Consider the following 22,777-nt stretch of genomic DNA (forward strand, 5'->3'; position numbering starts at 1 on the left):
CATGGCGAAGCAGGTCTGGTTGCCCGTAAGCATACAGATGGCATGGGCTATAACATACAGATGGCAGGTCGGTTATTCTATTATGTATAACCAAAATTAGACTTTTCAAAACCATCCTAATCATGTCGGTTTGTCCTTTGCATCAGTACAATTCGATTAATATTTGATATTTCTTTAAATGTCACGTAAAAGTCACTAGTAGAAGTAGAATGCAATAACATACATACTTTTATAAGATTTGGAAAAACTCTCTATACATTTTTACTATTTAAAGGCTGATGAATTAAGAACAGGAAAGATGGTTAGAGTATAGATCCATAACCATTCTAGAACAACGTAAAAGAAACTAAGCAAATACAAAGAAAATATAAATCACGTGAGTGAAAACATATTAACCAAGTTGGGACTCAAGAATAAAGTCTATAGAAGATTACATATTCAAAAAGAAAAATCTAAATCAATCAATACATTGTAGTTTTCTACTCATAATCGCTAGAAAACCTTGTGTCTTTCTAGTTAATAAACTAGAAATAATTTAGTTTTAATATGAGTAGCATAATAGGTTCGGAACTAGGATTTTGAGTTTAATTACTTGTTGACTTGTAATCATGTTCATAATTCCAAGGCCCACGAAATTTTTTTAATGCTTTATTATTTTTAAACTTAATATATAAATATATTTTTAAAATGTAAAGTTATTCGGTGCGGTTCAGTATTTTTTCGGTTTATTTTGATAAAATAAAGAATCTACCCTAATTATTGGTACGTTTATAGATTTATATAAAACCTACGTACGGTATGATTAGGTTGGTTTTTAAATATCCATTGACACACCTAAATGTAGTTGGCATGGGTTATAACATATGAAAATCTAGGAATCAGACGGAATTCCAGTTTTATGGCCTTAAAACGCCATAAAACGAGTAACGGTCATGGTGAGGTGGTGTCTATTGTTAGTTAGGTCATTTTTTATGGTCTTGCAAAATTTTAGACGATCAGGGTCCGGTGGCCCAGGCCCAGGCCCATGCAGAAGGCGTGGGCTATATAGGACATGAAAATCTAGCAATCGGGTGGAATTCCAGTTGTATGGTTCTAAAACACCAAAACACGAGGAACGCTCATGGAGAGCTAGTGAATATTGTTTCTTAGGTCATTGTTTATGGTATGGAAAAATTTTAGGCGGTCCGTGTCCAGTGGCCCGTGCCCATACAGAAAGCGTGGGCACATGAAAAATGGGGAATCAGGCGAAATTTCAGTTTAATGATCCAAAAATGCCAAAACACGAGGAACGGTCATGGAAAAGCGGTGACTATTATTTCTTAGGTTGTTTTAAATGAAGTCGCAAAATTTTAGGCGGTCCGGGTCCGATGGCCCGGGCCCATGCAGAAGACGTGGGCTATCACACATGAAAATTTGGGAATCGAGCGAAATTCCCGTTTTATGGCCCTAAAACGCTGAAAACGAGGAATAGTCATGGCGAGGCGGTAACTATTGTTCCTTAGGTCATTTTTTATTGTGCGACAAAAAATTTAGGTGGTTCAGGTCCAGTGGCCCGGGCCCATGCAGATAACACACGAAAATCTGGATATAGGACGAAATTCTAGTTTTATGGCCCTAAAATACTAAACAATGATAACGATCATGGCGAGGCAGTGACTATTGTTCCTTAGGTCTTTTTTTATGGTCCGCCAAAATTTTAGTGGTCAGGGTCCTGGTCCGGATTTGATGGCCTGAATCTATACAGAAGGAGTGGGCTATAACACACGAAAATCTAAGAATCGGGCGAAACCCGATTTTATGGCCCTAAAATGCCAAAATACGAGGAACGGTCCTGGTGAGGTGGTGACTATTGTTCCTTAGGGAGTTTATTATGGCCCGACAAACTTTTAGGCAGTTCAGGTCCGGTGGCCTGGGACCATGCAGAATGCGTGGGCTATAACACACGAAAATTTGAGAATCTGGCGGAATTCCAGTTTTATGGCCCCAAAATGCCAAAACATGAGTAAATGTCATGGAAAGGCGGTGATTATTGTTACTTAGGTCATTTTTGATAGTCCGACAAAATTTTAGGCGGTCCAGGTCCGAAGGCCCCGGCCATAGCACACGAAAATCTGGAAATCAGATGGAATTCTTGTTCTATTTCCCTAAAACACCAAAAAATGATTAATGGTCATGGTGAGGTGGTGACTATTGTTCCTTAGGTCATTTCTTATGGTCCAAAAAAATTTTAGGCGGCCCGAGTCTGATGGCCCTGGCCCTTGTAGAAGGCCTGGGTTATAGCACACTAAAATCTGGGAATTTGGCGGAATTCGAGTTTTATGGCCGTAAAATACCATAAAACAAGGAAGGGTGATGGATAGGTAGTGACTATTGTTTGTTAGATCATTTTTTATGGTCCTAAAAATTTTTAGGTGGTCCGGGTTCGGTGGCCTAGGCCCATGCAGAAGGCTTGGGCTATAACATACTAAAATCTATGAATCGGGTGGAATTCTAGTTTTATGTTCTTAAAATGACCAAAAACGGGTAACGGGCATGGCGAGATAGTGACTATTGTTTCATAGGTCGTTTTCATGGTCTGGGAAAATTTTAGACGGTCTGGGTCCGGTGTCCCGGTGGCCCAGGCTCATGCAGAAGACATGGGCTATAGCATACGAAAATCTGGGAATCGAGCAGAATTTCAATTTTATGGCCTTAAAAGGCCAAACAATGAGGAACGGTCATGGTGAGGTAGTGAATATTGTTACTTAGGTCATTTTTGTGGTTCGACAAAAATTTAGACGATTCGGGTCTGGTGCCCTGGGCCCATGCAGAAGACGAGGGTGATAGGACACGAAAATCTGGAAATCGGGTGGAATTTCACTTTTATGACCGTAAAATATTGACTATTGTTCCTTAGGTCATTTTTTATGTTCCGACATAATTTTAGGCGGTCCGGGTCCGGTGATCCGGCCCTATCCAGAAGGTGTGGGCTATAAAGTATACGAAAATCTGGGAATTAGAAAATTCTAATTTTATGGCCCTAAACGCCAAAAATGAGGAAAGGCCATGGCGAGGTGATGACTATTGTTCCTTAGGTCGTTTTTGATGATCCGAAAAAATTTTGGGCTGTCCGGGTCCGGTGGCCCTAGCCCATGCTGAAGGGGTAGGTATAGCACACGAAAATTTGGGAAACAGGTAGAATTCTAATTTTATGGCCCTAAAACGCCATAAAATGAGTAACGTTCATGGCGACACGGTGACTATTATTTTTAGGTCATTTTTGAGTGGTCTGGAAAACTTTTAGGCGGACCGGGTCCAATTGTCCGGGCTCATGTAGAAGGCGTGGGCTATAAGTACACGAAAATCTGCGAATCAGACGGAATCCAAGTATTAGGGCCCTAAGGCGGCAAAAAGGAGGAACAGTCATAGAAAGGAGGTGACTATTATTTGTTAGGTCATTTTTGATGGTCCGACACAATTTTAGTTGGTCCAGGTTTGGTGGACCGAGCCCATATAGAAGGCGTGGGCTATAGAGACGTAAATCTAGGAATTGTGCGAAATTTTAGTTTTATGGCCCTAAAATGCCAAAAAATGAGTAATAGTCATGGAGAGGCAGTGACTATTGTTCCTTAGGTCGTATTATATGGTTATGCAAAATGTTAAGCGGTCTGGGTCCGATGGCACGTGCCCATGCAGAAGGCGTGGGCTATAGCATACGAAAATCGGGGAATCGGGAGGAATTTCAGGTTAATGATCCAAAAACGCCAAAAACGAGGATTGGTCAAAGCGAAGCGGTGACTATTATTCCTTAGGTTGTTTCAAATGGTGTCGCAAAATTTTAGGTGGTCGGGGTCTGATGGCCCCGGTCCATGCAGAAGGCGTGGGCTATAGAACATAAAAATCTGAGAATCGGGCAACATTCCCGTTTTATAGCCCTAAAATGCCAAAAACGAGGAGTAGTCATGGCGAGGGGGTAACTATTGTTCCTTAGGTCATTTTTGATTGTGCGGCAAAACCTTTAGGTGGTCCTGGTCTGGTGACCCGGGCCCATGCAAATAATACATGAAAATCCGGATATAGGACGGAATTCTAGTTTTATGGCCCTAAAATTCTAAATATGAGGAACAATCATGGCGAGGCAGTGACTATTGTTCCTTAGGTCGTTCTTATGGTACGACAAAATTTTAGTGGTCAGGGTCCTAGTATGGTGGCCCTAGTCCAAATCCGATCGCCCTGACCCATGTAGAAGGCGTGGGCTATTACACACGAATATTTGGGAACACGAATATTTGGGAATCGTACGGAATTCTAGTTTTATGGCCCTAAAATGCCAAAAAATGAGTAGCGGTCATGGAGAGGCGGTGACTATTGTTCCTTAGGTCATTTATTATGGCCCGGGAAAAGTTTAGACGGTCCGGGCCCATGCAGAAGGCGTGGGCTATAACACACAAAAATCTTGAAATAGGACGGAATTCTAGTTTTTATGGCCCTTTAACGCCAAAAAATGAGTAACAATGAGGTGGTGACTATTGTTCCTTAGGTCGTTTCTGATGGTCCATCAAAATTTTAGGCGGTCTGGGTCCGGTGGTCTGGGCCCATGCAAAAGGCATGGGCTATAGCACACGAAAATATGGGAATCCGGCTGAATTCCAGTTATGTGGCCCTAAAACGCCAAAAACAGAGGAACGATCATGGCGAGGCAGTGACTGTTGTTCCTTAGATCATTTTTGATAGTCCAGCAAAATTTTAGGCTGTCCGGATCCGGTGGCCTGGGCCCATGTAGAAGGCATGGGCTATAACATAAGAAAATTTGGAAATCGGGCGAAATTCCAGTTTTATGGCCCTAAAATGCCAAAAAATGAGGAATGGTCATAGCGAAGCGGTGACTATTGTTCTTTAGGTCTATTTTGATGGTCCGGCTAGATATATTTGGTGGTCGGGGTCCGGTGGTCCAGGCCCATGTAGAAGGCGTGGTTCACACGAAAATCTAGGAATGGGGTGCATTTCCTGTTTAAAATGGCAAAAAGCGAAATGGTCATGATGAAGTGATGACTATTGTTCCTTAGCGCATTTTCGATGGGCCATCAAAATTTTAGTCGATTCAGGTCTGGTTTCCCCGATACATGCAGATGGCGTGGGCCAACACACGTAAATCTGATAATCAGGCTGAATTCCTCTTTTATTGCCCTAACATGCAAAAACGATGAACGGTCATGGAGAAGCGATGACTATTGTTCCTTAGGTCATTTTTGATGGGCTGCCAAAGTTTTTGGCAATTGGGGTCCGATCGCCTGGATGCATGTAAATGGCGTGGGTTGTAGAATTCAAAAATTTGGGAATCGTGTGGAATTCATGTTTTATGGCCCTAAAACAAGAGAATACACGTAACGGTCAAGGCGAAGCACTTACTATTGTTCCTTAGGTCTTTTTGATGGGCCGACAAAAGTTTAGGTGATTCGGGTCCAGTTGTCTGGATGCATGCAAATGGTGTGGGCTATAGCACACAAAAATTTGGAAGTCGGGCGGAATTCTTGTTTTATGGCCCTAAAACGCCAAAAAATAAGGAATAAGGAATTCGGATTCTGCCCGATTCGTAGATTTTCGCGTGCTATTATAGCCACTATTGTAGAAGGCATTTTCGAGGTGAGCCCTAGGGTGAAGCGCACCAAAAATGCCCCGAGGCGATGGCGTGGGGCAAAAGTTTCAAGAGGCATACGCCCAGTAATTCGTGGCATACGCCAGGGCGTTTGACGCGCGTTATTGCAGTTAGTCGTAAGCCTTAGAGACTATTTCAAATTAAAATAAAATTTTCTGAATAAGTCCTTCATATAATACCCAAATTCTCAAAAGTCAGCTTGTAATTACTCAAAAGTTGTAAAAAGGAACTGAAATATTAAATTTAAAAGTCCCTACTTTTTTTATTGATAGAAGTCCTAATTTATGGTCTTTTCCAATTCTTTATCTTGTCAGCTAGTCTGCTACTATCTCCCAAAAGAAACGACTAGCCAATTTTTTTTTTTTTTTTTTGCAAATAGAAAGAAAACTCCATTCTCCTTCGTAGTAGCAAGTTCAAAGTTCAAATTGCGGCCTAGTCAACCTTTTCGTTCCTCCATTTAGAAAACATTATTCTTTTCAACTTAAGTTATTTGTGCTTTTAAGTAGCATATAATGAATTATTTTGATTTATTTTTTGTGGGAATGGAGCGCATATATATATTTCACATATTTATAGTTTTCTTAAACTTTTATGCAATATTACCTATTTGTAAGTATTTACCATAATTAAATTATTTTATAAAAAATTAAAAATTAAATACCCATGGGGCTTACGCCCCATGCCTACGGGCTTACGCCTCACTGAGGCATATATGAAATACCTCGCCTTATGCCCACGCCATTTAAAATACTGGTTATAGCCCACGCTATCTGCATGCATCCGGGAGACTTGACCTAAATCGCCTAAAATTTTGACGGCCCATAAAAAACAACCTAAGGAACAAAAGTCATCGCTTCTCTATAAGTGTTCCTCGATTTTAGCATTTTAGGGCCATAAAGCAGGAATTCCACCCGATTCCAAATTTTCGTGTGCTATAGCCCATGTCGTCTGCATGCATCTGGGCGACCGAACCCGAATCGCCTAAAATTTTGCCGGCGCATCAAAAACAACCTAAGGAACAATAATCAGCACTTTTCCATGACCATTCCTCATTTTTGGCATTTTAGGACCATAAAAAAAGAATTCCACCCGATTCTCAGATTTTCGTGTGCTATAGCCTACGTCATCTGCATGCATTCGGGCGACCGAACCCAAATCGCCTAAAATATTGTCGGCCCGTCAAAAATGACCTAAGGAACAATAGTCACCGCTTCTTCATAACCGTTCCTGGTTATTTGGCGTTTTAGGACCATAAAAGAAGAATTTCACCCGTTTTCCTAGATTTTCGTGTGCTATAGCCCATGACATCTGCATGTATCCGGGGTGAATGGACCCGTATCACCTAAAAGTTTACCGTCCCACAAAAAATACCTAAGAAACAATAGTCATTGCTTCGCCATAATTTTTTTCTCATTTTTTGGCGTGTTAGGGCCATAAAACAGGAATTTTGCCTGACTCCCAGATTTTCGTATGCTAGCCCACGGCATCTGCATGTATCGGATATATGAATCCGAATCACCTAAAACTTTTCCGGCCCTTAAAAATGACTTAAGGAATAATAGTCATCGCTCAGCCATGAACGTTTCTCATTTTTGACGTCTTAGGCCCAAAAAATAAGAATTTTGCCCGATTCCCTGATTTTCATGTGCCCACTCCATCTAGCCATCTACATGCATACGGGCGATCGAACCCGAATGACTTAAAATTCTGTCGGCCCACCAAAAAATACCTAAGGAACAATTATCATCGTTTCGGCATAACCGTTCCTCATTTTTGGCGTTTTAGGGCCTTAAAATAGGAATTATCCCCGACTCCCAAATTTTCATGTGCTATAACCCACGTCATCTGTGTGAATCTAGGCAACCAGACCTGAATCTCTTAAAATATTTCCATCCCATCAAAAAAGACCCAAGGAACAATATTCATCGCTTCGCCATGATTGTTCCTCCTTTTTTAGCATTTAGGCCATAAAACAAGAACTCTGCCCGATTTCCAAATTTTCGGGTGCTATAGCCCATCTGCTTCCATCAGGGTGACCGGCCACGAACCGACTAAAATTTTGCCGACCCATAAAAAATGACCTAAGGAAAAATAATCGTCGCTTCGCCATGACTGTTCCTCATTTTTTGGCATTTTATGGCTATAGCCTACGCCATGACCGTTCCTCATTTTCGTGTGCTAGCCTATGCCATCTGCATGCATTCGGTCGACCGGACCCGAATCATATAAACTTTAGCCCTCCCATAAACAAATGACCTATGGAACAATGGTCAACGTTTCTCCATGACCGTTCCTCGTTTTTTTGATATTTTAGGGCCATAAAACAGGAATTCCGCTCGATTCCCTAATTTTCGTGTATTATATAACACATGCCATCTGTATGTATTCGGGAGACCGAACCTGAATTGCCTAAAATTTGGCTGGACCATAAAAACTGACCTAAGGAATAATGGTCTATAATGGTCAATGATTCCTAATTTTTCGTGTTAGAACTCACGCCATCTGCATGTATCCAGGCGACACAACCTGAATCGCCTAAAACTTTTCCGGCCCATTAAAAATGACCTAAGGAACAATAGTCATCACTTCGCCGTCACTTTTCCTCGTTGTTTGGCATTTTTGTGTTTTAGGGCCATAAAACTAGAATTTTGTCCGATTCCCAGATTTTCGTGTGCTATCGCCCCCGCCTCCTGTATGGGTCTGGGCGCAGTACCCGGACAACCTAAAATTTTTCCAACCCATCAAACATTACCGAATGAATAATAGTCATCTCTTCGCCATGACCGTTCCTCGGTTTTTGGCATTTTAGGGCCAAGAATTTCGGTTGATTCTCAAATTTTCGTATATAGCCCACGCCATCTGCATGCATCTGGGTGACCGGACCCGAATCGCATAAAATTTTACCGGCCCATTAAATATGACCTATGAAATAATAGTCATCGCTTCACCATGATCGTTCCTCGTTTAATGTCCATCAAATACGATTTCCGCCGGATTCCCATATTTTCGTGTAATATAGTCCACGCCATTTGTATGCATCCGGACGACCGGACCTGAATTACCTAAAGTTTTACCGGTCGATCAAAAACGACCTAAAGAAAAGTAGTCATTACTTCATTATGACCGTTCCTCGATTTTTGACGTTTTAGGGCCATAAAATCATAATTTCGAGCGACTCCCAGATTTTCTTGTGCTATAGCCTACTCCATCTGAATGCATTCGGTCGATCGGACCCGAATCACATAAACATTTTCCCGCCCATAAAAAATGACCTAAGGAACAATGGTCAACGTTTCTCCATGATCGTTCCTCATTTTGTGATGTTTTAGGGCCATAAAACAGAAATTCCGCCCGATTCCCTAATTGTCGTGTGTTATAACCCATGCCATTTGTATGTATCCGGGAGATTGAACCTGAATCGCCTAACATTTTTCCGGCCTATAAAAAATGACCTAAGGAATAATGGTCAACGCTTCTCCATAACCATTCCTCGTGTTTTGGTATTTTGGGGCCATGAAATAGGAATTCTGCTCGATTCCCTAATTTTTGTGTTATAACTCATGCCATCTGCATGTATCCGGGCGACCGAACCTGAATCGCTTAAAATTTTTCCGGCCCATTAAAAATGACCTAGGAACAATAGTCATCGCTTCTCCATGACCTTTCCTCGTTTTTGGGCATTTTAGGGCCATAAAATAGGAGTTTAACCCGATTCCCTGATTTTCATGTGTTATAGCCCACGCCATCTACATGCATTCGGGCGACCAGACCTGAGTTGCCTAAAATTTTGTCGGCCCATCAAAAACAACCTAAGGAACAGTAGCCACCGCTTTTCCATGACCGTTACTCATTTTTTGGTATTTTAGGGCCATAAGACTGAAATTTCGCTTTATTCCCAGACTTTTGTGTGCTAGCGCCCACGCCTCCTGCATGGGCCCGGGCGCCCGTACCCAGACAGCCTAAAAGTTTTCCGGCCCATCAAAAATGACCTAAGGAACAATAGTCATCTCTTCTCCATGACCGTTCCTCGTCTTTTAACATTTTAGGGCCATAAGTTAGGAATTCCGCCTGATTCTCAGATTTTCGTATGTTATATAGCCTACGCCATCTACATGCATCCGAGCAACCGGAACCGAATTGCCTAAAACCTTTCTGGCCCATCAAATATGACCTATGAAATAATAGTCATCGCTTCACCATGATCGTTCCTCGTTTAATGGTCATAAAACAGGAATTTCGCCCGATTCCCATATTTTCGTGTGTTATAGCCATCTGCATGCATCCAAACGATCGGACCTTAATCGCCTAAAATTTTACCGGCGCATCAAAAACGACCTAAGGAAAAGTAGTTATCGTTTTACCATGACTGTTCCTTGTTTTTTGGCGTTTTAAGGCAATAAAATAGGAATTTTGCCTTATTCCCATATTTTTGTGTGTTATAGCCTACGCCATCTTCACCATCCGAGCGACCGGACCCGAATCACATAAAAAATTTTCGGCCCATCAAAAATGATCTAAGTAATAATAGTCGTCGCTTCGCCATGATCGTTCCTCAATTTTTGGCATTTTAGGGCCATAAAAAGGAATTTCGCTCGACTCCCAAATGTTCGTGTGCTATAGCGCACTCCATCTACATGCATTCAGGCGACTGAACCTGAATCACCTAAAATTTTACCCATCCATCAAAAACGACCCAAGAAATAATAGTCATCACTTCGCCATGATCGTTCCTCGTTATGTGGCGTTTTATGTCAAGTTTTGACATCAGCAACTACCGTAGACGTTTCCTTTTACTCTTTTTAGTAGTTTTTGCCATTTTGAGCTTTTTGAACATTGATTTCATCATTTTAATTATTAATATGGGTTTAATTATCACTTTTTCTTTGTCTTCCAATTTAAGCATGAGTAGCTAGATTCTCACTAGGGTTGTGACCCAACCTTAGTGTGTGAACTTAATGAGTGTCTGATTTATTGCTTGTTTATGGTTGGGTGTTGATTATCTAGCCTAGTTCTTGCTTTAATTTGAAGAATTAATGGTTGCAAACATTATTTTATGCCTATTTGACTTGGTATCTACTTGAGAAAGAGAGATTTAGTCTAGGAAAACTTGGCTAGCAAGAAATTGGGTCAATCGAGAGATTGATAAGGCCAATTAAAGGGTTGAACCTAGATATAGTAAAACCCGACTTGAGCTTATTATCAACTGCTTTGTTCAATACCCATTTGGACTTAAGAAAGACAAATTGTGCAAAATCACTCTTTGACCGAGAGGTATCGTGTGAGTACTTGAGTGTTGATAGCTATAATATACCCCGACCAATAAAACAAGCTTTAAGGCTTACAATCCATTAAGCGAACACCTAGGTGAAGATCATAGCCCTAGGCCTTTTATATCATTTGAAAAATAACCAAAAACAATTTCCTAGTTTAAATTCTTAGTTTGTAATCTTAGTTTAAATTAGACCTAGAAACAACCCAAGTTTGTGGAAGTGCAATTTGAGATAGTTCATACTCATACACTGCAATTTATACTCCTAAATCCCACGTATAGCTCCCTGTGGAATTCGACCCCAACTCCTTGTTGGGTATTATTATTGCAATCAACCATTTCATAACCTTGAATTGACGTGTGAACTTGGACGAGATCATTTTTTGGCGCTGTTGCCGGGGAGCATAAAAACGGATTTAGCTATATATTTGGTTTTGTGTGTGAAGTGTATTCATTTCCTTCCTTGTTACTTGTTTGTGTGAATAAATTTTAGGTACCATAATGGCAAACAACAACTATCAACTCGGAAACATTCCTTTGGGGGATGTGGACGTTGAAGATGACCAAGTTGAAGAGGTTCCTCTTGAACCTCAAGAAAATAGAAGAGGTCGGGCACCTCAAGACAACGTCCCAGTTCCACCTCCACCTCCACCTCCACCAAGAGCGGCGGTGTTTCCGAATGAAGGGTATGCAAGTGCCATTGTCCCGTGCCGCATTAGGGTGGGCAACTTTCAAATCACGAATGTAATGCTCACATTGTTAGATCAACGGGGATTCTTCATTGGGGCTTCGAGTCAAAATGCATACAAACACTTGAAGGGTTTTGTGGACACTTGTTGGGGGAGTAAACAGACAAACGTCTCCGAGGATGCTTTAAGGTTGAGGCTATTTCCTTTCTCTCTATGGGGGCAAGCCTTGGATTGGTTAGAAACATTATTAAATCACTCCATCCATACATAGGATGAACTAGCGGAGAAATTTTATTTCAAAGTACTTCTCTCTCGGGCACATGGCCATTCTTCGGGATAAAATTCTAGTATTCAAGTAAGAGCCTAATGAACCACTACACGAGATATGGGAAATATATAGGACAATGGTGAAAGAGTGCCCCAAAAATGATATGACGGAGAACATAGTTCAACAAACTTTCTATCGGGGGATCAATACCACCAACCAATGTGTAGTTAATCAATTTGCCGGTGGGAACTTCATGAATACACCTTATGCGGCGGCGTGTGAGATTTTGGATGAAATGGCGGATACTTCATCAGTGTGGCAATCTAGAGCCAATGTCCCACAAGGTGATCCAAATATGATTCTTCTTCATAAAGAGTTACATGACCATGGGCAAGCAATAACCGAGTTGACAACCACCATGAACCAATTGGCAAAAGCTCAATTTCAACAAGTGCAAAACCCGAGGCAAGTCAATGCTATGAAAGGGGTCAATATGATGGTAAACAAGAGAAGAACTAGAAGTCCACAAGTGCAACAAAGAGTGGACAATTTTGAGCAAGATGATAGTGGGTTTGATCAAGGAGATTCTTACAATGATCAAGATGAATAGGTCCAATATGTGAACAACTTTCAAGGGCAAAGAAGTAACTACCAAGGCCCTAGTCAACAACAATGGAGACCTTCGAATAATCAAGACAATTGGAATTCTAGCAACCAAGGTAATTGGAATAGTGGAAACAATTAAGGCAATTGGAGTGGAAGGAATAACCAAGGGAATTGGCAAAACAATAATAATCAAGGCAACTGGGGAGGCAACAACCAAGGCGGGTGGAACAACAACCAAGGAAATTGGGGGACGGGTTTTTAAAGGCCCCCGATGTATGAACAACCGAGCAACCCACCTCCTTATACTTCTCAAGGCCCTAGTTCCTACAATAATGAAATGATTCGTATTGAGAACCTGTTCAAGCAAATGATGGATAAGAATGCCGATTCCGATGCCAAACTTGCTTCACACAACACATCAATCCGTAACTTAGAAGTGCAAATGGGTCAAATCTCTCAAGGTTTAAATTCTCATCCTAAAAAGGCACTACCAAGTGATACGGTAGTGAACCCGAAGGGTGGGAATACTACGGGACATGCCATGGCCATCAATACAAGAAGTGGAAAAGGTGAGAATGCACCTACCTCAAGCCAAAGGCAACTTGTGGATGATGAGCAAGTGGTAGAAGAATAGGAGATCCCGAAAAATATGGTGCAAGCAAATGATGAAGTGTGTATTGATATTGATGACACGATGGAAGAGACTCAAGAGGCTGTGAACCCGTCTAGGGATCATGTGATTGACATACCGGGAACGGTAGTGCAAAAAGCTAAGGCACCATCACCTAAGCCACCTCCTCCCTATCCTCAAAGGCTTGCCAAGAAAAATGGCGAGAATCAATTCAAGAAGTTCATTGATATGATGAAGAGTCTTTCTATAAATGTGCCATTAGTTGAAGCTTTGGAGAAAATGCCCGGATATGCTAAGTTTATGAAAGATTTTGTGACAAAGAAGAGATGGATGAATTTTTAAACTATCAAAGTCACTCACCAAGTGAGTGTAATTGTGCATTTGATGGCTCCAAAGTTGGAAGATCCCGGTGCTTTCACAATTCCTTGTACCATTTGAAGTACCGAATTTGCAAAAGCTCTCCGTAACCTTGGGGCGAGTATCGACTTGATGCCCTATTCGGTTTTCAAAATATTGGGAATTGGGCAACCAAGACCCACATCTATAATATTACAAATGGCCGACCGTACAATAAAGATGTCGTTGGGGGTGATTTAGGATGTATTGGTTCGGGTTGACAAGTTCATTCTCCCGGTAAATTTTTTGATTCTTGATTGTGAAGTGGACTATAAGGTGCCGATTATTATTGATAGACCTTTCCTTGCTATGGTAAAGGCTCTTGTTGATGTGGAAGTCGGTGAACTCACTTTCCGGGTGGGTGATGAAAAGGTAGTGTTCCACGTATGCAAATCTATGAGGAAACCGAATAGCAATGAAGTGTGTTCGTTTGTGGACTTGGTGACCGATGTGATTATTGATGATACAAGTGCCACGATTAATGTGGGTGACATATTGGAGGCCGTTTTGCAAAACTTTGATGATGATGAAATGGATGGCTTCATGGAAAGTGTCAATTCTTTGCAAGGGATGGGGTCATACAATTATGCACCTCGAAAAATTTCCTTGGATCTCGAAAATAGGAAAGCTCCTCCAACAAAGCCTTCAATTGAAGCGCCTCCTATCTTGGAGTTGAAGCCATTGCCTCCACATCTCAGGTATGCATTCCTTGTCCTTTGCTCTACTTTACCGATTATTCTTTCCTCTTGTTTGACTACCATGCATGTTGACTCTACATTGGCGATGCTTCACAAGAGGAAGAAAGCTATTGGGTGGACTTTGACGGATATTCGGGGAATAAGCCCCACATTTTGCATGCACAAGATTAACTTGGAGGAGGATGACAAACCCTCCATTGAACATAAAAGGATACTCAATGAAGCCATGCAAGACGTGGTCAAAAAGGATATCATAAAGTGGTTAGATGCCGGGGTTGTCTACCCCATTTCTGACAGTTCATGGACTTCTCCGGTTCAATGTGTTTCGAAGAAGGGGGCATAACTGTGGTCACCAATGATAAGAACGAGTTGATTCCAACAAGAACGGTGACCGGGTGGAGAGTGTGTATGGACTATCGGAAGCTAAACAAAGTCACAAGGAAAGATCATTTCCCACTACCCATTCTGACCAAATGCTTGATAGGTTGGCCGGCCGGGCATTTTATTGCTTTCTAGATGGATATTCGGGCTACAATCAAATCCTTATTGCCCTAGAAGATCAAGAGAAAACAACTTCACTTGTCCTTATGGCACTTTCTCTTTCAAGCGGATGCCATCTGGCTTATGCAATACACCGACAACTTTTTAACGGTGTATGATGGCGATCTTTATGGATATGGTATAGGACTGCCTTGAAGTCTTGATGGATGACCTTTTGGTAGGCGGGGATTCCTTTTATGATTGCTTGGCAAATTTGGATAAGGTTTTTGCAAGGTGTGAAGAAACGAACTTGGTGTTGAATTGGGAGAAATGCCATTTTATGGTAGGGTATTGTCCTTGGCAAACAAATTTCAAAGAAGGGAATAGATGTCAACAAGGCGAGAATAGAGGTGATTTCTAAACTTCCACCTCCAACATCCGTGAAGGGCGTGAGAAGTTTCTTGGGTCACGTGGGGGTTCTACCAGCATTTCATAAAGGATTCTTCCAAGGTGGTGAACCCCTTGTGCAAGCTTTTGGAGAAAGATGCTAAATGTCACTTCAATGATGATTTCATGAGAGCATTTGAATTGCTCAAGTTCATGTTGACAACTACTCCCATTATCATCGCCCCAAATTGGAGCATTCCTTTTGAGCTCATGTGTGATGCTAGTGATGTGGCGGTTGGAGCAGTTTTGGGGCAACGTATCAATAAGATCTTTCATCCGGTCTACTATGCTAGTAAAACCATGAATGATGCCCAAGGCAATTACACTGTGACCGAAAAAGAGCTCTTTGCCATTATATTTGCTATTGAGAAGTTCCGCCTGTATTTGATGGGTACAAAAGTGATTGTCCACACGGATCATGCAGAACTTCGTTACCTTATGAGCAAGAAAGATTCCAAAGTCCGGTTGATGAGATGGGTGCTTTTGTTGCGAGAGTTTGACATAGACATCCAAGACCGAAAAGGAAGTGAAAACCAAGTGGCGGACCACTTGTCTCATTTGGAGGAGGAGGGGAGGACGCATGATGGCCTTGAAATCAATGACTCCTTCCCCGATGAGCAACTCTTAGCCATTTCAAGGAAAGAGGTGCCATGGTTCGCGGATCTAGCAAATCTTCTTGTAAGTGGGATCACCCCGGATGAGTTCTATTCAAACCAAAGGAAGAAGCTCAAACGGGTTTGTCAAGACTATTATTGGGATGAATTGTATCTTTTCCGGATTTGTACGAATGAAGTGATTAGAAGATGTGTACCGGATGAGGAACAAGTTGAAATTCTTGGGGCTTGTCATTCTTCACCGTATGGTGGTTACCATGGTGGAGCAAGAACGGCGGCCAAAGTGCTAAGTTGTGGTTTCTATTGGCCCACTCTTTACAAGGATGCAAGTAATCTAGTCAAGCGTAGTGATGAATGTTAAAGGGCTAGTGGAAGCTAAAAGAAAAATGAAATGCCCCTCACCACCATTTTGTAGATTGATATTTTCGATGTGTGGGGTATTAACTTCATGGGACCTTTTGTGAGTTCCTGTGAAAACACCTACATCTTGGTCGTGGTTGATTATATGTCTAAATAGGATGAGGCCGTTGCTCTACCCAACAATGAAGCAAGAAGTGTGGTGGCATTTTTGAAGAAGAACATCTTCATAAGATTTGATACTCCGCAAACTATCATAAGCGATGGGGAGGGGGGGTCGCATTTTTGCAACAAATATTTTGACACCTTGCTTAGCAAGTATGGTGTCACTCATAAAGTTACGACTCCCTATCACCCTCAAGCTAGCGGTCAAGTGGAAGTCTCCAACTGGAAGATAAAGAGTATTTTATCCAAAACTGTAAATGCTAATCGGACAGATTGATCCAAGAAACTTGATGATGCTTTATGGGCTTATAGGACGGCTTACAAAATACCTATCGGAATGTCTCCATACCTGCCGGTGTTCGGAAATGCATGTCATCTTCCGGTGGAACTTGAGCACAAAGCCATGTGGACTTTAAAGAAGTTGAATCTTGGGTGGGATGTCGCCGCCAACTTAAGGGTGGCACATTTGAACGAGTTGGATGAGTTCTGGTATCATGCATACACAAGTTCGTCCTTATACAAATAGAAGATGAAATATCTTCATGACAAGTGCATTTGGAAAAAAGAGTTTAAAGAGGGTGATCTTGTGTTGTTGTTCAACTCGCGGTTACGGATGTTTCCCGGAAAGTTAAAGTCTTTGGTTCTTTGGACTTGAAGAATAAAAATGATGAGGTGTTTAGAGTCAATGGTCACCGGGTGAAGCATTATCTGGGAAAAGTTGGTGATGGCCACGTCGTGGCGGTAGTTCATTTCAAATGATGGTAATCTGCGTTGTGTCGCGACGTTAAATCAAGCACTTCTTAGGAGGCAACCAATGTTTCTTTTTCTTTAGATAGGTCTTATTTTGTGTTAACTGGTTTTGAAGTGTGTTGTAGGAATGAGTGTGCTATGTAGGAACTATGCTAAAAAAATTGGCTAAGTATAGAAAAAGTGCGGACCTCACATGTATTATGCGGACTGCACAATTTGAGATGGGAAAATGCAAACTCTCTGAAGTTTGTTTGTTAGAGAAATGGCCAAAGTGCGGTCGCACAAGGAAATCTGTGGACTGCACCAACATCTGTGGTCGTACAGCTAATTATGCGGACTGCAGATCAATGAAGGGAACTTGAACAATAGGTAACAGACTCCGGACCGCAGAAGGAATTTTGCGGCCGCACTTTTCTCTTGAACCCTTAGCCAAAACCGGTTGGTATAAATAGTAGCCCTAATGCTACTGTCACGGCCCAATTTCCCCTCCATTTGGGTATCATGATAGCACCTAGTCTTAGGGACTAGGTAAGCCTAACAATAATTGAAACAACAACATTATTTAAATAGAATCTCTTACAATTCCCAAAACCGGTAGTACAAGTCATAAGCTCTACAGAGTTTGCTACTAATTTCTAAATACAACTGTTCAGAAATAAGAATAAACAGTGCAAAACGAAAACTTGAAGGTGACTCTGAAGCCTGCGAATGCAGCAGCAGGTTTACCTTGAGTCTCCACAGCAACGACCTGCACAGCTGCTAATGAACAAATACCTGGATCTGTACAAAAATGTGTAGAAGTGTAGAATGAGCACACCACAGTGGTGCCCAGTACGTATCAAGACTAACCTTGGTAGAGTAGTGACGAGGAACAGTGAAGACACCCACTGGTCTAACAAACTGAACAAGTATAAGTATATGAACAATAGAAATATGATATCTACATAAAGACTATGCAATATGGCTGACAATACAGTAATGGCAATAAGAAAGAAAAACAACAAGTATCAGCGGAATACCATAAAAATGTCACAGAAAAGTGAATGGACACAACCTAAATCCGGAATCACAAATACAGCAAGGACAAGTAATAACTCAACAACTACAACCGCTTTTTCATTAGGTTTTGTTCAACAACTCCACGAGGTACCGAACCTCAGACAAATCACAACTCATGGGTCTCAATACATGAACCCTAACATTTGGCATCTTGTGCCCTCATGACACCTCATATCCGCACTGACGACTCACATGTCAATAAAGTTATTCGCATATAGAAGGCAAGTTAACAAGGGTGATCATCTATGCTCAACAATATCAAGAACACCTCTTATCCGATAAGAGTGCTTAACTATGTGTATGCTTGTGCAAGTGTACTACTATAGTCCATATCAGCAATTAAGCTTTCACAAGATAAAGCTCATACATGTACGTATACCACTACACAAATATCAACAACAATAATGCCCCCATGCCACAAATCATCACAAATCAATCCCTGACACATCCTACCTTGTCTCACCACGTGTGCAATGGTAACATAAATGCCCGCCTTGTCTCGCCACATGTGCATAATAATGCTCCCACCTTGTCTCGCCACATGCGCAACCCACATATATATACATATCCTGCCTTGTCACGCCGCATGTGCAAATATCAATAGTAACAATAGCACGGCAGAAACCTCGTGCATCACAATAACCCCAACCGCACAACAGAAACCTCGTGCATCACAATAATAACAACCGCACGGCAGAAACCTCGTGCATCACAATAATAACAACCGCATCGGCAGAAACATCGTGCATCACCACAACAAGTACAACAGCAACAATGGCAATAATACAAAGTACAATAAGTAAATAAACTCAAGACTTTTAAATCACAAGAAAAGGTAGAATCCAATTCACAAGGAATAACCACAGTAAAGAATGTTAGGCGTAAAGAGAACAACTCACCAAGGGAAAACTAGTATGTAGCAATGATCCCACAATATACGTTTCAACAACAGGAAATATAACACGAGTCAAATAATTCCAAATAGAACAAGTCGACTAAGATACATGATATCTAAACTCCTTTTAAGGTTGAGAAATTACAAAGGATATTCAACAATTCAATTAAGGATAAACAACGAAAAGATAATCATAGCCTCAATTAAGACTGGACAATTATAGGATGAGATAATAATAATTCCAAATAAAGATAAACAGTTATGAAAAGATAGCATGACAATAGAGGAGGTAAAATCTTCAGTTAAGTCAAATAGGCCATAAGAGTGAATCTTGAAGCAATTAATTCTAATTAAAGCATGTAGAGGTGAAACTAGTAAATAAGAACTTAAATCATATCCAGAACAACTTCATACTCGATGAATATAAGGACCTAAGAATCCTAAAAGGCTAATTTTCAAAAATAAGTCTGAGCACGCACTCGTCACCTCGCGTACATGGACTACAATCAACATAGAAGACTCAAATCCTAAGAGGGAAATCCCCCACACAAGGTTAGGCAAGATACTTACCTCGTACCAAGCTCAATCAGTCCGTAAGAATGCCCTTTTCTCAATTATCCGACTCTGAATGGTCCAAATCTAGCCAAACACAATTGCATATCATAAATATAACCATAATAGACTCATCTAATTAATGAAATCAATATTTTAACAAAAATTCCGAAATTCGCCTTAAAATGTCGACCCGGGTCCACATCTCGGAATCGGGTAAAAATCATAAAATATGAACACACATTCACTCACGAGTCCAACCATATAAGAATTACTCAAATCCGACCACAAATCCTCTTTCAAAACTCGAAATCTTTATTGAAGAAGTTCTTCCAATGTTTCTCAATTTCAACCCCAAAAATCCGAAATTAAATGGAGAAAACAACTATAGATTAATGGAATACAACCAAAAAAAAGTTAGGAATCATTACCCCAAAGCTTCATATGAAAATCCCTCGAAATATCGCCAAATTCCGAGCTCTAAAGTCCAAAAACGAAGAATGAAATCAAACCCTCAAATTTCTCTTTTCTTCCCAGGCGTGACCACACCTAAGACATAATTAGCCGCATCTGCGCAACCGTGGGTGCGCATGTCCAACCGCACCTATGCTTCCTCTCACTTCTGCGTCCCAGAATCTGCTTTTGCGGAGCCGCTGCTGCGCACAAATTCTCCGCACTTGCGGAGACTGCCAAGTCCAGCTCTTCTCGCACCTGCGCCTCCATCTTCGCACCTGCGACCATCGCACTTGCGCCCAAGGTTCGCAGGTGTGATTACACCAGAGCGCAGACCTCTTCACAACCACGAAAAACCATCTGACGCCTGTTCGAAACAAACCTCGGGACCCCCGGGCCCCTCGAGGTCTCAAATCATATCAAATAACACTAAAATCACGAATCATCCTCCAATTCAAACTTAATGAACTTGAAACTTTAAATTTTCACAACCGATGCCGAAATCTATAAAACCACGTCCGATTGACCCCAAATTTTTTACACAAGTCAATTTCAACATTTTGGACCTACTCCAACTTACGGAATCAGATTCGGACTCCGATATCAAAAGTTCCACTACCGGTCCAAAAATTCGACTTTCGCCAATTCAAGCCTAAATAAGCTACGGACCTCCAAAACACAATCCAGATACGATCCTAAGTCTAAAATCACCCAAAAGGGCTAACGGAACTGACGGGACTCCATTCTGGAGTCGTCTTCACATAGTTCCGACTACGGTCAAAATTATAAGACTTAAGCTTTAATTTTAGGGACTAAGTGTCCCAAATCACTCAGAAATATCTGGTAACTGAATTCAACCATGAACGCAAATCAATACACATAACACGAAGCTCCTCAGGGCCTTATGCCACCGATCGGGACTTAAACTTTCAAAACGACCGCCCGGGTCATTATAGCTACTGTTGAAACTTTCCAATCTCTAAGAAATTAAAACAAAGGTTAAAATCTTGCACACAGCTGATTCAATCATCTGCCACTTAATTAAGCATCCGTGATCACTCCTTAACACCACTTCATCACTGGTATGTTCAAATTATTTCTAGAATTCTTCAATTTTGTTATTTTAGTTCATAATTTGTTAGTTATTTTAGACCATTTGTCAATTTCATATCTATGTGGGGTGTGAATTGTGTTGGGTAAACTCATAGTTACTATTTTGGGAATGGGTATTTGGTTTTTCATGTTTAAGTGCTACTACAATATCCAATTTGTGCATAAAAGTGAAATCCTAAGAACTCTGCTCTATTATGTTTTGAAATGTGCGGTCGCACAAAGAATTGTGCGGTTCGCAAAAGTATAGATTAGGGCTTTGGTGAAGCAATATTTTGCGGACCGCACTTGAAATTGTACGGTTCACAGAAATTCAATCGCGGCCGCAGAAAAGTGTGTTCGGCCGCGGATCAGGACATTCTCTGTCTTCAGAGAGCTGCCATTTTCAGGTTCCCATTATGCGGCCTCACTCAGAAAAGTGCAGACTGTACTTCAACTCTGTGGCCGCACTTTAAAATTGGGCAGTCCACACAACCAGACCTGCGGCCGCAATTGCAATTATGCGGACCGCACTTTCATACCCTACAACCCATTTTGTTCTGTGGACTTCTGATTATCTTCACTTAAATTAGAACTGACCCCTGCTACTGTTTGTTAAAAATGGTTAGATCCCGTGGTCGTGGTGATACATCAAAGGGGAGGGATGAACCTTTCAGAGGTAGAGGCAAAAGCAATTTAGCCCTCGCCCTCCAAAGAATAATCAGTAAGAAATCCACAGCAGACCGACGAAGACAACCCGAGCCCTCCGAATCAAGTTCATATGCCCCGACTAGGTAAGCATCGGAGGGCAACTCAGTGCAAGAGCGGCTTGTTGTGCAATCACAACCACAACTGCTTCAGGAAAGATACCAACTGAGAAACGAGCCTTCCTCTTCTGAGAGCACTTTTGAGGGGTCGGAAGGTAAAAGTCAGGCTTCAGAGCCTTCATCTACATATGCCCCCGACGCACCAGCTACTACAGTGGATGTGGATGAGATCCCATATGATGGCCAAAGGGGTGATACAAGAGTTGCCGGCCTTGAGAGGTCGAAGAAGAAAGAAATTTGGGAAGATATGTTCGTCAGTCTAACTGCATTCAATGGTTTTCGAGAGTGGTGGTCGTCGAGATCGCTCACTCTTGAGCGTTAGTTCTTGTTGAAAGAACTTGCTAAATTCAACCCAGCGATGTTGAGACAATTTTGGGAGCGGAAGGGGTGGACATGATTCACTCAAAGTGTGGTAGATGCCAAAAAGTACCTGGTCTGGGAATTTTACGCCAATGTGACGCACATAAAGAATGGGACCAAAGTGACGAAAGTTAGGAATTTGAAAGTGAGGTTTGACCAGAGCACCTTGAACACATATTTAAGGTTGGAGGATGTTGAACCGGTGCAATATTTGGAAAATCTAGCTATGGGTGATGCAGCTCGCCCATGGCTAGCTGAGATTCTGGCAGTTCCGGGACCACCACCACCATAGATCACAATAAGGGTTCCTATTCAGCAGAACACCCTAAATTTTGAGGCAAAGGGATGGAAGACATTTGTGGGTAGTAGAATAGACCCATGCCGAAATGAAATAATCTCCCAATCCCGCGGGCAGTGCTAGTCGCCTCTATCATGGTCGGGTACCCAATCAATATGGGTGCCGTGATGTTTGCCAATATGTATTCGGTTGCCAGGAAAGGTGACACCTCCTACCCGTATCCCAACACTATCACTGAA

Source organism: Nicotiana tabacum, chromosome 21, assembly GCF_000715075.1.
Source record: "Nicotiana tabacum cultivar K326 chromosome 21, ASM71507v2, whole genome shotgun sequence".
Classification (NCBI taxonomy): Eukaryota; Viridiplantae; Streptophyta; class Magnoliopsida; order Solanales; family Solanaceae; genus Nicotiana; species Nicotiana tabacum.